Genomic DNA, 12,428 nt, shown 5'->3' with positions numbered 1-12,428 from the left:
TGTATAAACAATGCTATTCCCTCCTTTAATGGGCTTCCATTATGAGACTATGATTTAGAGAAATCTTGCAGTGTGATCGAAATAGTTCAATTTCTAATGTTTATTCAACTGCTCTCCATAGTTCAGAAATGGGTACTCATGAGAGGATATCTAAGTGTACAGCCATTAAGATATTTAACAAGAATATACCAGTACTCTGCTTATATTGTTTCCGATAAGATGTAGCTCTTAATAGCTGTCAATGATTGTCTAAGCAATTCAACCTGCCCAGTTAAACAGGAAACATTTAGTGGCTCCTAACTAACATGATTGGAATTTAAGCAGCAGATATAAGTTGGGGAAAGATATAGAAAGGAACCTGCTCCCAATCTACACCAGTATTATTTAAAACTAGAATACAGATGCTTTCCAGTAGTGGTGGAAGTTCCGATTTATATGGTGACATTAAGTTGTTAGATAAGCTGAGAACTTGTTCACAAATTTTGCCAACATCCTGCAAAAACATAAATAAAAAAGATACTGAATAATAATTGCTGTCAATCAATATATTTCGCTATACAAAATAAGCAAAAAGAAATTTATATATGATCACTTACATTGTACATACATAAATTTGTCTCCCCTAACCCTAATATACAACCACCTGTGGATTTAACAGACCTCAAAGAAGCTTTCATCAAAATCAATCACAATCACTTCCATTTTCACTTTCAATTTTGCTCTCAACTTCATTATTTTCTTCCAAGTTGAATGTGATTTTCATCTCTTGGCTAACTAACTCAGCTAGGTCCTTTCTATTGCAAACTTGGTAACCATCTATAATAGCCTTGAACAAAGACTTGCATGGCTTGATCTCTCCGCCTCTTTGTTGGGTAAATATCCGTTTCACACCTTCAACCATGCCAGCTTTTCCATAAGAACCTACCATATTAATCTGAGTCACAATGTCCGGCTCCAAATGCTTATCCTGCATTTTCATGTATGTGTTCAAGGCCTTGTTGATTTCTCCAGCCAAACCGTATGCATAGATTGCCACATTATATGCATAGGAGTCAAGATCAACCTCGGATTCTATGAATGTCTGAACAGATTTAAGCGCCAAATTGTGCATACCAACTAAAGCATACAAAGCAGTGATCGCAGCTTGTCGCGCATAAGGCTTCCCCTCCATCACAGATGACTGCAACTGCACAACTGCTTCAATTGAAAACCCTCCCTTCTTTAATACAGTGAACAACACTTTAAAAGTTCCATCATTTGGCAAAAGCTTCTTAGATATCATATCATGTATTAGTTCACCACACTCATAAAGATGTCCATGAGTGGCACAACATACCAGTACCTTATTATATGAAACACAATCCCTCAGTAAACCTAAAAGCCTCATCTCCTCCGCGATCTCAATGGCCTCGTCAATCCTTCCCACATCTTTATAAAGAAACATCATTGTTATGTATGAAATCCCGTCTGCCCAGCCCTTTTCTCTCAAATTCTCGAAAGCCATCTTGGCTTCGGAAACCAATCCAAGATCTGCAAAGAGACTGATCATACTATTGCACACAACTAAATCAAGACCACCTTTCAAGTTCTGCATCCGTTCATAAATGGCTTTTACTCCTTCCAAGTTCCCAACCTTACAATAAGACTTTAGCAAGGATGTCAACACAACTAAATTGGCAGATAATCCGCATTCTTCCATAATGTTGAAATACCTAAGTGCCTCCTCAAGACTACCGTATTTTGCAAATCCGTTTATTAAAGATCCATACACAACAGTGTGACAAACCCCGTTTTGACGGTTTAGCTTGTATTGATTTTAAGAGATTTTATCACCTTTTACCCACATTTATTCAATGAAATAGCATGGTTTTGTGATTGTCTCCTTATTTGTGCTTAGATGTGAAAACATGCTTTTAGACCCTTAATTTGATGGTTTTAATCTCCCTTTGATTCCACTAGATGCCTTGATATGTTTGTTAGTGATTTCAGATTGAAAAGGCTAGGAATGGATCAAAGGAGCGAAGAGGGAAAGCATGCAAAGTGGAGAAATCATGAAAAGTCAAAGAAGTGAACTCGCCCATGGACGCGCGCGCGCACCTGGCGCTTGCGCGCACCTGCGAATCACCCCATGGACGCGTACGCGTGCTGTGCGCGTACGCGTCGGTGTTGGTTTATGATTTTTTAATGAAAATGTGGCCAACGAATTCTGAAGGGTTGTGGGGCCCAATCCTAACCAACTTTGGCGCCAAAGATGCTATTTAAAGCCAAGGATTGAAGAGCAAAGGGGATTCCATTCATTACACACACATTAGGATTAGTTTAGAAGTAGTTTCTAGAGAGAGAAGCTCTCACTTCTCTCTAGAATTAGGATTAGGATTAGGATTAGTTCTTAGATCTAGGTTTTAATCTTTGCTTTCTTCTACTTCTACAATTCAATTCTTTGTTGTTAGATTCATCTTCTTCTACTCTTTTGTTGTAATTTTCTTTATGTTGTTCTTACATTTTGTTGTAGATCTAGTATTGTTCCCTCTACATTCTTTCAATTCAATAAGAGGTAATTCATAATAATTGTTCTTCTTTGCTTTTCCATTGTTAATCTCTTGCCTTTGTAGTTAGATCTCTCTTTAATTCTTGCAATTTATGTTGTTTACTTTTATTGCACTCTATGTGTTTGTTAAAATGTCTCTTTTAGTTTTAGTATAGATTTTGTTCCTCTTGGCCTAGGTAGAGTAATTAGTCACACTTGAGTTATCTAATTCCTTTGTTGATTGACAATTGGAGAGATTGCTAATTGGTTTGGAGTGCACTAAAGCTAGTCTTTCCTTGGGAGTTGGCTAGGACTTGTGGCTCAAGTCAATTCATCCACTTGACTTTCCTTTATTTAGTAAGGGTTAACTAAGTGGTAGCAATGAACAATTCTCATCACAATTGAGAAGGATAACTAGGATAGGACTTCTAGTTCTCACACCTTACCAAGAGCCTTTTATAGTTGTTAGTTTATTTTCATTGCCATTTACTTTTCATGCTTCTTGTCCAAACCCCCAAAACACATTTCTAACCAATAACAAGGTACTTTATTGTAATTCCTAGGGAGAACGACCAGAGGTTTCAATACTTCGGTTTATAAATTTAGGGGTTGTTACTTGTGACAACAATCTTTTGTATGAAAGGATTATTGTTGGTTTAGAAACTATACTTGCAACGAGAATTCATTTGTGAAATTCTATACCATCAAAAATCCAATCATCAAAATGGCGCCGTTGCCGGGGAATTGCAATGGTGTTATGTTATTGGTTATTGTACATATGTGAATAGTGTGAATATCTTGCTTTTTTTTTGCTTTGTTTGCTATTTGTAGAATTTTGTTTCTCTTATTTTCTATTAGCTTTTGATTTTTGTTTTCTCTTTTCACCATGAATTCTCATTTTAGCTATGAGTGTGATTACAACTATGTTGTAGGTGATGAGAACTTCAATGAAGAGATGCATCAAGGATGGGACAATCAATGGTGGGAGGAGCCATATGCATATGATCAATCTTCATGGCAACAACCTCCACCAATGCACTATGAAGAAGAGCCATTTTTTGATGCATATCAATCCAATGGCTATGGTGAATCACCTTGTGACTTTCAAGAACCACCACCATATGCCTATGAACCATATCCTCAACATAACTCTCAACCATACTCACAAGCCCCTTCTTACCAACCACCTTCATATGACCCTAATCCATATCCATCCTACCAACTACCATATGAGCCATATGAACCACATATAGAGCTACCACCATTCCAACATCAATCTTTTCAAGAGCCGCCTCTTCCACATTATTACCAAGATGAACCACCTCCAATATATAAAAATTTTCAACCACAAGATGAATACTACTTTCCACCACAACCTCCCATGGAAGAATACTCATATCCATTGATCCAAGAGCCACATGATCCTAATCATATAATCCAAGAGGAACAAGAGTCAAGGGATCATCTCAAAGAAGCATTGGATCAATTTCAAGCAACCATGGAGTGTGTTGTGCAACAAGTGGAAAGAATGGAAAACATTGAACCACCACAACTCTACCAAGAAGAACCACCTTCCTACTATGAACCCTTCTCCCAAAATGATGAATCCTTCCAACCACCCCAATCTCTAATGGATGAAACCCTTGGTGTTCTTGTTCAAGGGCAAGAAGAGATGAAAATGGATGTGCAAAATTTCATGGCCGCCTTGGATGCGGTAACAAATCAATTAGCCTCCCAATGCTTGAACACTCAAGGAACTTCCACGGCTACATGTGGAGAATCGAATGAAGAACATAGCATGAAGGAGAGATTGGAAACTCCGGTGGGAAATGAAGGGAGTTGCTTTGTATTAGAACAATTGGAGGAAGCTTTAATTGTTGAAAACAAGGAAGAAGTGGTAGAAGACTTAGGAGATGCAGAGCCTCCATGGGAACATAGAGTTGAAGAAAACCCCTCCAAGATGATTGAAATTGATGCTAGGGAGGAAAGTGCACACCTTCCAAGGCATATTCCATATGAAGACTTGGATGGGATAGAGAAAGAATTGAGTTCCCTTGGTGATGAAGATCAAGCATCAAGTCTTAGTGGTGAAGAATCCTTTGAGCATGAAAAACCTTCTCCGGTTGGATTTGAAAGCGTTGAGGAGGTTAAACAAAGGATTGAGATTAAGAGATCTTGTGAAGAGGTGGAAGTCCCTAGAAATAGAAGAACAAGGGTTGGCTATGCTCTGTCAAGATCTTTGGAAGCATCTTTGCCTAGGTTGCCGTCTACACCTTCATTTGAGTGGGTGAAATTCATTTCTATTAGCTTTATTATCCCACTTGAATATGGTTTGCTTGAAATGGATGGCCAACTTAGGGAAGTTTACGGGATGAAGCGTAAGCGGAAAAGGTTTTGTGGTGGGCGTTGCAAATCAAGGCTCATTATGGTTGATGCATCAAACATGAGATATAAAGGATGGAGTAGTGCTCAAATAGATGGGTCTAGAAGGATTGTTGGGCACTTCATAGAGAATTCACCTTATTCACCACCCGGTTGGACTAATAATGATGATCAACCTCAAGACGGGTGTGAAAACAAAGTGTGGGATCCCGGATTACAAGAAGAGGACCAACTTTGGGAGCCCCAAGCTTGTGAAGAACTCCATCAACACTTGGCTCTATCCATGAGAAATCTTGGGGCACAATGGAGAACCAAGCATTGGTGGGAGTTCCAAGATGAGTACAAGCACAAGCCACCTTGATGAGGAGCTCCCCATAAGTCCAACTTAAGGACAATAAACAAAAGTGCTAGGTGGGAGACACCTCACCATGGTAAAATCCTTTCATTTTCTCTTTTGTACATATTAGTAGAACTAGTTTAATTTCATGTTTAGATTAGTTGGTAGAGTTTAATTAGTATTTTAACATGTTAAATAAGGTTTTAGGGTGTTTTGGTAGTAGCTTGGAGGTTTGGAATGCTTGGATTGGTGCAAAAACATAGCAAAAATTTTTGAAAAACAGAACACCATCCACGCGTTCGCGCACATGACGCGTACGCGCACCTGAGCATTTTTCGACCACCCACGCGGACACGCACTGTACGCGTATGCGTGGATGCAAAAAATTCTACCCCAGCCAAAAACCCGAGAGTTAGGCCTGCGCTGTGCGAACATTGGGCCTAAGGCACAAGTCTGTGCACGCGTGCGCGCACTTGGCGCGTACGCGCACATCATCTTAAATTCGCAATGCACGCGCACGCGCACTATGCGCGCGCGCGTCGATTGCACAATCTGCACCCCTGGTACTTTTACCCGAGAGTTGTGCCAGACTTGGGCCGACACTATGCCTCCGGCCTAACTCGACGCACGCGTGCGCGCACTTGGCGCGTACGTGTCCTTCGACCAATATACCCATCGACGCGTAAACGTGCATGACGCGCACGCGTCAGTAAAAAAAAAAGAGTTTTTTTTCTCATCTTCCATTTTCTTTTGTTCACTGCATTCGCATACTTCTACTCTTTCCATTTTCATTTTGTTTCTATAGCATGTTTTCAGTTTTTTTTCTAAGTGTCATTTCAATAATGGTGTTGGATTCTTACACTCAATTATTGAGAAATTCTTGCATTATTTTGGTGCCTCTTGACTTGTTTGATATTGTTGGGTGATGAAAATTTTAAATCAATGCTTCATCTTGTATGACTCTTGTGTCTTTGTGCATTGATATGACCTCATATTGTCTTTCATGACCCACTTCTTCTCATTTGAACTTGATGCTCAATACACTCTTCATACTTTAACTTTACTCTTGCATCGAGCTTAATGATATGCCTTAGCTTACATTGTTTTCTCGCTTACATTGTTTTCTCACTTAGCTTACATGCTTAGCTAACATGTAGTAGAGAATCATACTCTTATTTGGCATTAGCCCCCGCCTATGTTCTAATTGCCTTGATATCTTTGTTATAGGCTTAATCTTCTTTCTTTCTTTCCTTTTGGGTTGGCCACCAATACGGAAGGAAAGGAAAGTTTCTAAAGGGGGCAACAAACAAGTCATCCGCACAACCTTTTGAAGGAGCTCATCAATTGTAGCAACCCATCCACCTAGCTCTCCTTTGCGTGCACCGAGGACGGTGCAAACTTTTAAGTGTGGGGAGGTCGTCCGACCGTTCGACGATCTTGGGTGACAAGTTTCCAATCCCAACACTTTTGCATTTCATTCTAGGATTTTATGGTTTTTACTTGCATTTTCTTATTATTGCATATATATACACAATAAGCTTAGTCAAAATAATGAAAATTTTCAAGATTTCTATCTATAGGGCACCTTAATTGATTTGAGTGAAAACTTTTCATAAAACTTGCTTGAAATATATACATATCGTGAATCATATTTTTGAGCTAAGAACACAAGCAAGTGAGTTTTGAGCCTATTGATGTGGTTACATCTTATAACCACTTATTTTCCTTCTTGTGTGCATTATTCTCTTTCTATGATTGTAATCTTTGATTTGTTTGATTCTTTATGTCCATTATTTTGTATATACATGCATTTATATGATTGAGGCCATCATTTCATTAGCTCACTTACCCAAATGGCCTTACCTTTTATATTCCTTTGTTAGCCAATTTGAGCCTACGATTAACCCACTTGTTCTTAATTTTAGCACATTACAAGCCTTAAAGCGAAAAACAATAAATGTCCTTATTTGGATCTTTGATTAGCTTAGGCTAGAGTGTGTGAGTATCATTCAAGTGTGGGAACCTTGGGACGTTGGGTGAATAAAAGGGTAGTTTTATATTATTAGTGTAAATATTGGGAATTGGGTACATATTCATGTGTTGATCAAATGTAAAACCTTATGCATTGATGCTCTTGTATATAGAAAGAAAAAAATGAGAAAAACAAAAGAAAAAGAAAAAAAATAATATGGAAAAGAAAAAAAATAGAAAAAGAAAGAAAAGGAAAAAAAAAAGAAGAAAAATAATAAAAAGGGGACAAAATGCCCCAAAGCGAAGCTCAATAAGATCAATGCATAAGTGTTGTGAAATGAAAAGGGATGCATGAGTATGTGAAAAAGTGAGAAAAATGGGTAGTTAGAGTAGAACTTAGGTGTATCGGATGTCATAGGTTAGGTGGGAAGTTTAAGCTTATCAAAGATTCAAATATCAAGCTCACTTAACCAAATATGGATCCTACCTTGACCCTTACCCCATTACAACCTAAAGAAAAGACCTCATGATAATTGTATGCGTGCATGAAATAATTGTTGATTGTTAGAAGAAAAACAAATCTTAGAAAGCATGATTAGGAGAGAATTGAGAGAATCAACCCTAAACACTTGAGCGAATAGAGTGCAAATACATCCGGTGAGGGTTTGATGCTCAATTACATGTTTCCACCTATGATCATCTCTTCATGCAAGTTTGTAAAAATATTTAATAACTCAATTCAATTGTGGATTAGACTTGCTAGTCCTTAGCCCTTGTGCATATATGCTTCTTGAGAATTGATTTATTTTGACCAAGCAATTGCATTCATTTAGATAGTTGCATATAGGTAGATTGCATTTAGTTAGTTCCCATTGAATAAATGCCATACCTTTACTTCATTCTTGGTTTAAGCATGAGGACATGCTTGGTTTAAGTGTGGGGAGGTTGACAAACCCCGTTTTGACGATTTATCTTGTATTGATTTTAAGAGATTTTATCACTTTTTACCCACATTTATTCAATGAAATAGCATGGTTTTGTGATTGTCTCCTTATTTGTGCTTAGATGTGAAAACATGCTTTTAAACCCTTAATTTGATGGTTTTAATCTCCCTTTGATTCCACTAGATGCCTTGATATGTTTGTTAGTGATTTCAGATTGAAAAGGCTAGGAATGGATCAAAGGAGCGAAGAGGGAAAGCATGCAAAGTGGAGAAATCATGAAAAGTCAAAGAAGTGAACTCGCCCATGGACGCGCGCGCGCACCTGGCGCTTGCGCGCACCTGCGAATCACCCCATGGACGCGTACGCGTGCTGTGCGCGTACGCGTCGGTGTTGGTTTATGATTTTTTAATGAAAACGTGGCCAACGAATTCTGAAGGGTTGTGGGGCCCAATCCTAACCAACTTTGGCGCCAAAGATGCTATTTAAAGCCAAGGATTGAAGAGCAAAGGGGATTCCATTCATTACACACACATTAGGATTAGTTTAGAAGTAGTTTCTAGAGAGAGAAGCTCTCACTTCTCTCTAGAATTAGGATTAGGATTAGGATTAGTTCTTAGATCTAGGTTTTAATCTTTGCTTTCTTCTACTTCTACAATTCAATTCTTTGTTGTTAGATTCATCTTCTTCTACTCTTTTGTTGTAATTTTCTTTATGTTGTTCTTACATTTTGTTGTAGATCTAGTATTGTTCCCTCTACATTCTTTCAATTCAATAAGAGGTAATTCATAATAATTGTTCTTCTTTGCTTTTCCATTGTTAATCTCTTGCCTTTGTAGTTAGATCTCTCTTTAATTCTTGCAATTTATGTTGTTTACTTTTATTGCACTCTATGTGTTTGTTAAAATGTCTCTTTTAGTTTTAGTATAGATTTTGTTCCTCTTGGCCTAGGTAGAGTAATTAGTGACACTTGAGTTATCTAATTCCTTTGTTGATTGACAATTGGAGAGATTGCTAATTGGTTTGGAGTGCACTAAAGCTAGTCTTTCCTTGGGAGTTGGCTAGGACTTGTGGCTCAAGTCAATTCATCCACTTGACTTTCCTTTATTTAGTAAGGGTTAACTAAGTGGTAGCAATGAACAATTCTCATCACAATTGAGAAGGATAACTAGGATAGGACTTCTAGTTCTCACACCTTACCAAGAGCCTTTTATAGTTGTTAGTTTATTTTCATTGCCATTTACTTTTCATGCTTCTTGTCCAAACCCCCAAAACACATTTCTAACCAATAACAAGGCACTTTATTGTAATTCCTAGGGAGAACGACCCGAGGTTTCAATACTTCAGTTTATAAATTTAGGGGTTGTTACTTGTGACAACAATCTTTTGTATGAAAGGATTATTGTTGGTTTAGAAACTATACTTGCAACGAGAATTCATTTGTGAAATTCTATACCATCAAAAATCCAATCATCACAGTGCCTCCTCAAGACTATCGTATTCTGCAAATCCGTGTATTAAAGATCCATACACAACCTCATTTGGTTTTACTCCGGCTCGCAGCATTTCCTGGTACACACTGACAGCATCAGAAAGCTGACTGAGACGAGCATAGCATGCAATAACAGCAGAAAAAGTCTGACAATGCGGCTTAAATGCCATCCCTTGCATTTCAACCATGAGATCTCTTGCCTGATCGACTAAATCAGCACCGGATAACATCTGAATGAGGGAATTATAAGTGCAACCATCAGGCCAAGTTCCATGATTCTTCATTACCCTGAAGAGAGAAACAGCTTTGTTGTAAAGTTTTCCTTTGCCATATGCTTTGATCAAGACATTGTATTCTATGGCATCCCTTCTCTGTCCTGGCACACCTCTTTCCCAATAGAACACATTCTCGGCTTCAAGCCAATGTCCCTTTTCAGCAAAAGCATCCATAATTGCAACACATATACTTGATGATGGTACACCGTTCATCAGAAATTTCTGAAGCATATCATTTGCTTTGTGAAGGGCTCCTTCGTTAACATACATCTCGATGATACCAGGAAGAGAGTGCTCATCGACAAAAACAGAAGATTTCTCCATTTCATCAATCAGAGTTTCCATAGCTTGAACCATATTCTTTGAACATAGCGCACCAAGAAGAGCTTTGTGAGTTACATCATCCGGAAAGAGTCCAACATCTATAATCCTTCTATAACAACAAAGAGCAGCATCAGTATTCCCCGAATTAGCATACAAGGACAGTAGGATATTGTAAGTTTTCGTATCAGGGGATATACCCTTTTCTTCCGTTTTATTAAGCAGAGATTCAGCTTCCAACAAATTACCATGACTTCCACAGATAAAGATCATAGTATTAAAAGTGATTGTATCCATTGCCACTCCGAATTTTAACATATCAACAAAGACTTCGGCAGCATCCTTTAGCTGTCTAGCCTTGCCATACAAATCTATCAAGATATTGAAAGTTGAAGTCAACTGGGGTTTCTGGTGACCAATCTCCTTGTTTGATGAATTCAAAATGTTTCTCCCACCCATCTTAAACAGCTCAGTCGAAAGGAAATGCTTGAAACTGATAGGCATCGATCTAGAACCATTTGTAGCAGTAACTGAGAGAGAATCCAAATCAAGATCATCTAACACAACCCTACCATCACACCAATCCTTGTAAAACCTATCTGCCCTATCAAACTCTCACGCATCCTTCAACACCTTAACAATCGTACTCATTGTAACCTCATCAGGAAAAAAAAAACCCCTCAACCTCATATGCTTAATACACAGAAGTGCTTCCCTAACAAGACCTATTTTCCCATACACATCAACAAGCATGCTATAAGTGTTATTAGTAGGCGAAACCCCATTTTTTGCCATTTTGATCCAGAGAAGCCTCAATTGGTCCCATCTCTGAGCCTTACCAAGAACTCTAAGCACAACATTATAGTGAATCACATTGGGAACATATCCTCTCTGTGACTTAAACCACTCAAAAACCTTAACAACACGCTCCCACCTACCCTGTTCCCTAAGTATAACAGTTATCTCTTTAGGACTAGGATTCTCAGAGAAAGAATCAAGGGTCGCTTCAACATCAACAGAATACTCTAAAGATTTCAAAATTGAAGGTAAATTACCGCCATACGCCTTCTTCTTCTTGCTCTTCCGATCCTTTAGGGATGAAGATAGAGAATGACAATGAATGCGAGGAAAGTGCGATTTTGTAATATGGGTTGGCAAATGGCCCCAATAGTGAGGTTTTGTGAGAACCTTGACAATAAAGTTTGAAGAAATTGAAGAAGATGAAGAAGGAGGACTTACAAAAAATATGTCTGAACATGACATATTATGCTTTCTTTCAAGTAATAAAGAACCCAAAAAGATGGTCGTCTTGGTGAGGGTTTAAGGTGCCAAAACGGCGACACAAGCAAGATTTTTCAGTGGAAGTTCGCCTGCGGGGAATTTTTAATAAAATCACAGACCAACTAGAATGAGACCCGAGCATCCGTAAATTACTGATAGTATATGATAAATATTAAAAATTGTTATGTTTTGTTAACGATAGTATATAATAAATATTAAAAATTATTATATTTTGTAGAAATAAATTAAATATGTGTAAATTGAAGTTAAATTTAAAAGGTGTTTTATTTTACATAATTTTTAAAAGGTGGTTTGATTTTTGTATTTGTTTTAGTTGATAGACTTAGTCATTTTATGTGGCGATCGTCCTCCTTTTTATTGTTGGTTGTTAGAGTTGCTGCTTTCTTCTTTTTGTCGTAGGTTCTTGTAAAAACATGTTCTTTATGAATTGATGAGTTTGATGCACTTTCTATTGTGTTATTTGGTTCCATCTTTGTATGTATGTTCTTCCAAAAATGTGTCTTGAATTTGTATGGTTTTCTTTCTCTTTAATCTCTTGATGGAGTGGTGCTTCAATGTCATTATTTTTCTGAAATGATTAGATTTGAAGCAGTTGTGCCCAATAAGTTTTTTGCGTCGCCATCAAATGGTACAAAAGTTGTTGTAACACTTTGATCTGAAACCTTTAATTGAATTCTGAACCTAAAATAAGTATTGGGTTAGTAACTAATAATTTGATAGATGAGATTATGAAAAGTATATAGAGTTACCTTATTGTTGGATATTGTGGTGTTTGATTACATGTGCCACAAATGTAGTTGTTTCTTTTTGAGTAAAACCCCTCCCCGGTCCCTAACCATTTACGAAATTGACCTGGCGCCCTCTCACCATTGGAAATTAA

At 37.8% G+C, this 12,428-nt stretch overlaps 1 pseudogene; it reads right to left on the bottom strand.

Moving 5' to 3' along the window:
* Window positions 1–682: 682 nt before the first annotated feature.
* Window positions 683–11,509, bottom strand: LOC130980484 (pentatricopeptide repeat-containing protein At1g73710-like; annotated as a pseudogene).
* Between the last annotated feature and the right edge of the window lie 919 nt (window positions 11,510–12,428).

Source organism: Arachis stenosperma, chromosome 5 (assembly GCF_014773155.1).
Source record: "Arachis stenosperma cultivar V10309 chromosome 5, arast.V10309.gnm1.PFL2, whole genome shotgun sequence".
NCBI classification, from domain to species: domain Eukaryota; kingdom Viridiplantae; phylum Streptophyta; class Magnoliopsida; order Fabales; family Fabaceae; genus Arachis; species Arachis stenosperma.
This window is presented reverse-complemented; position numbering and strand designations above follow the sequence as displayed.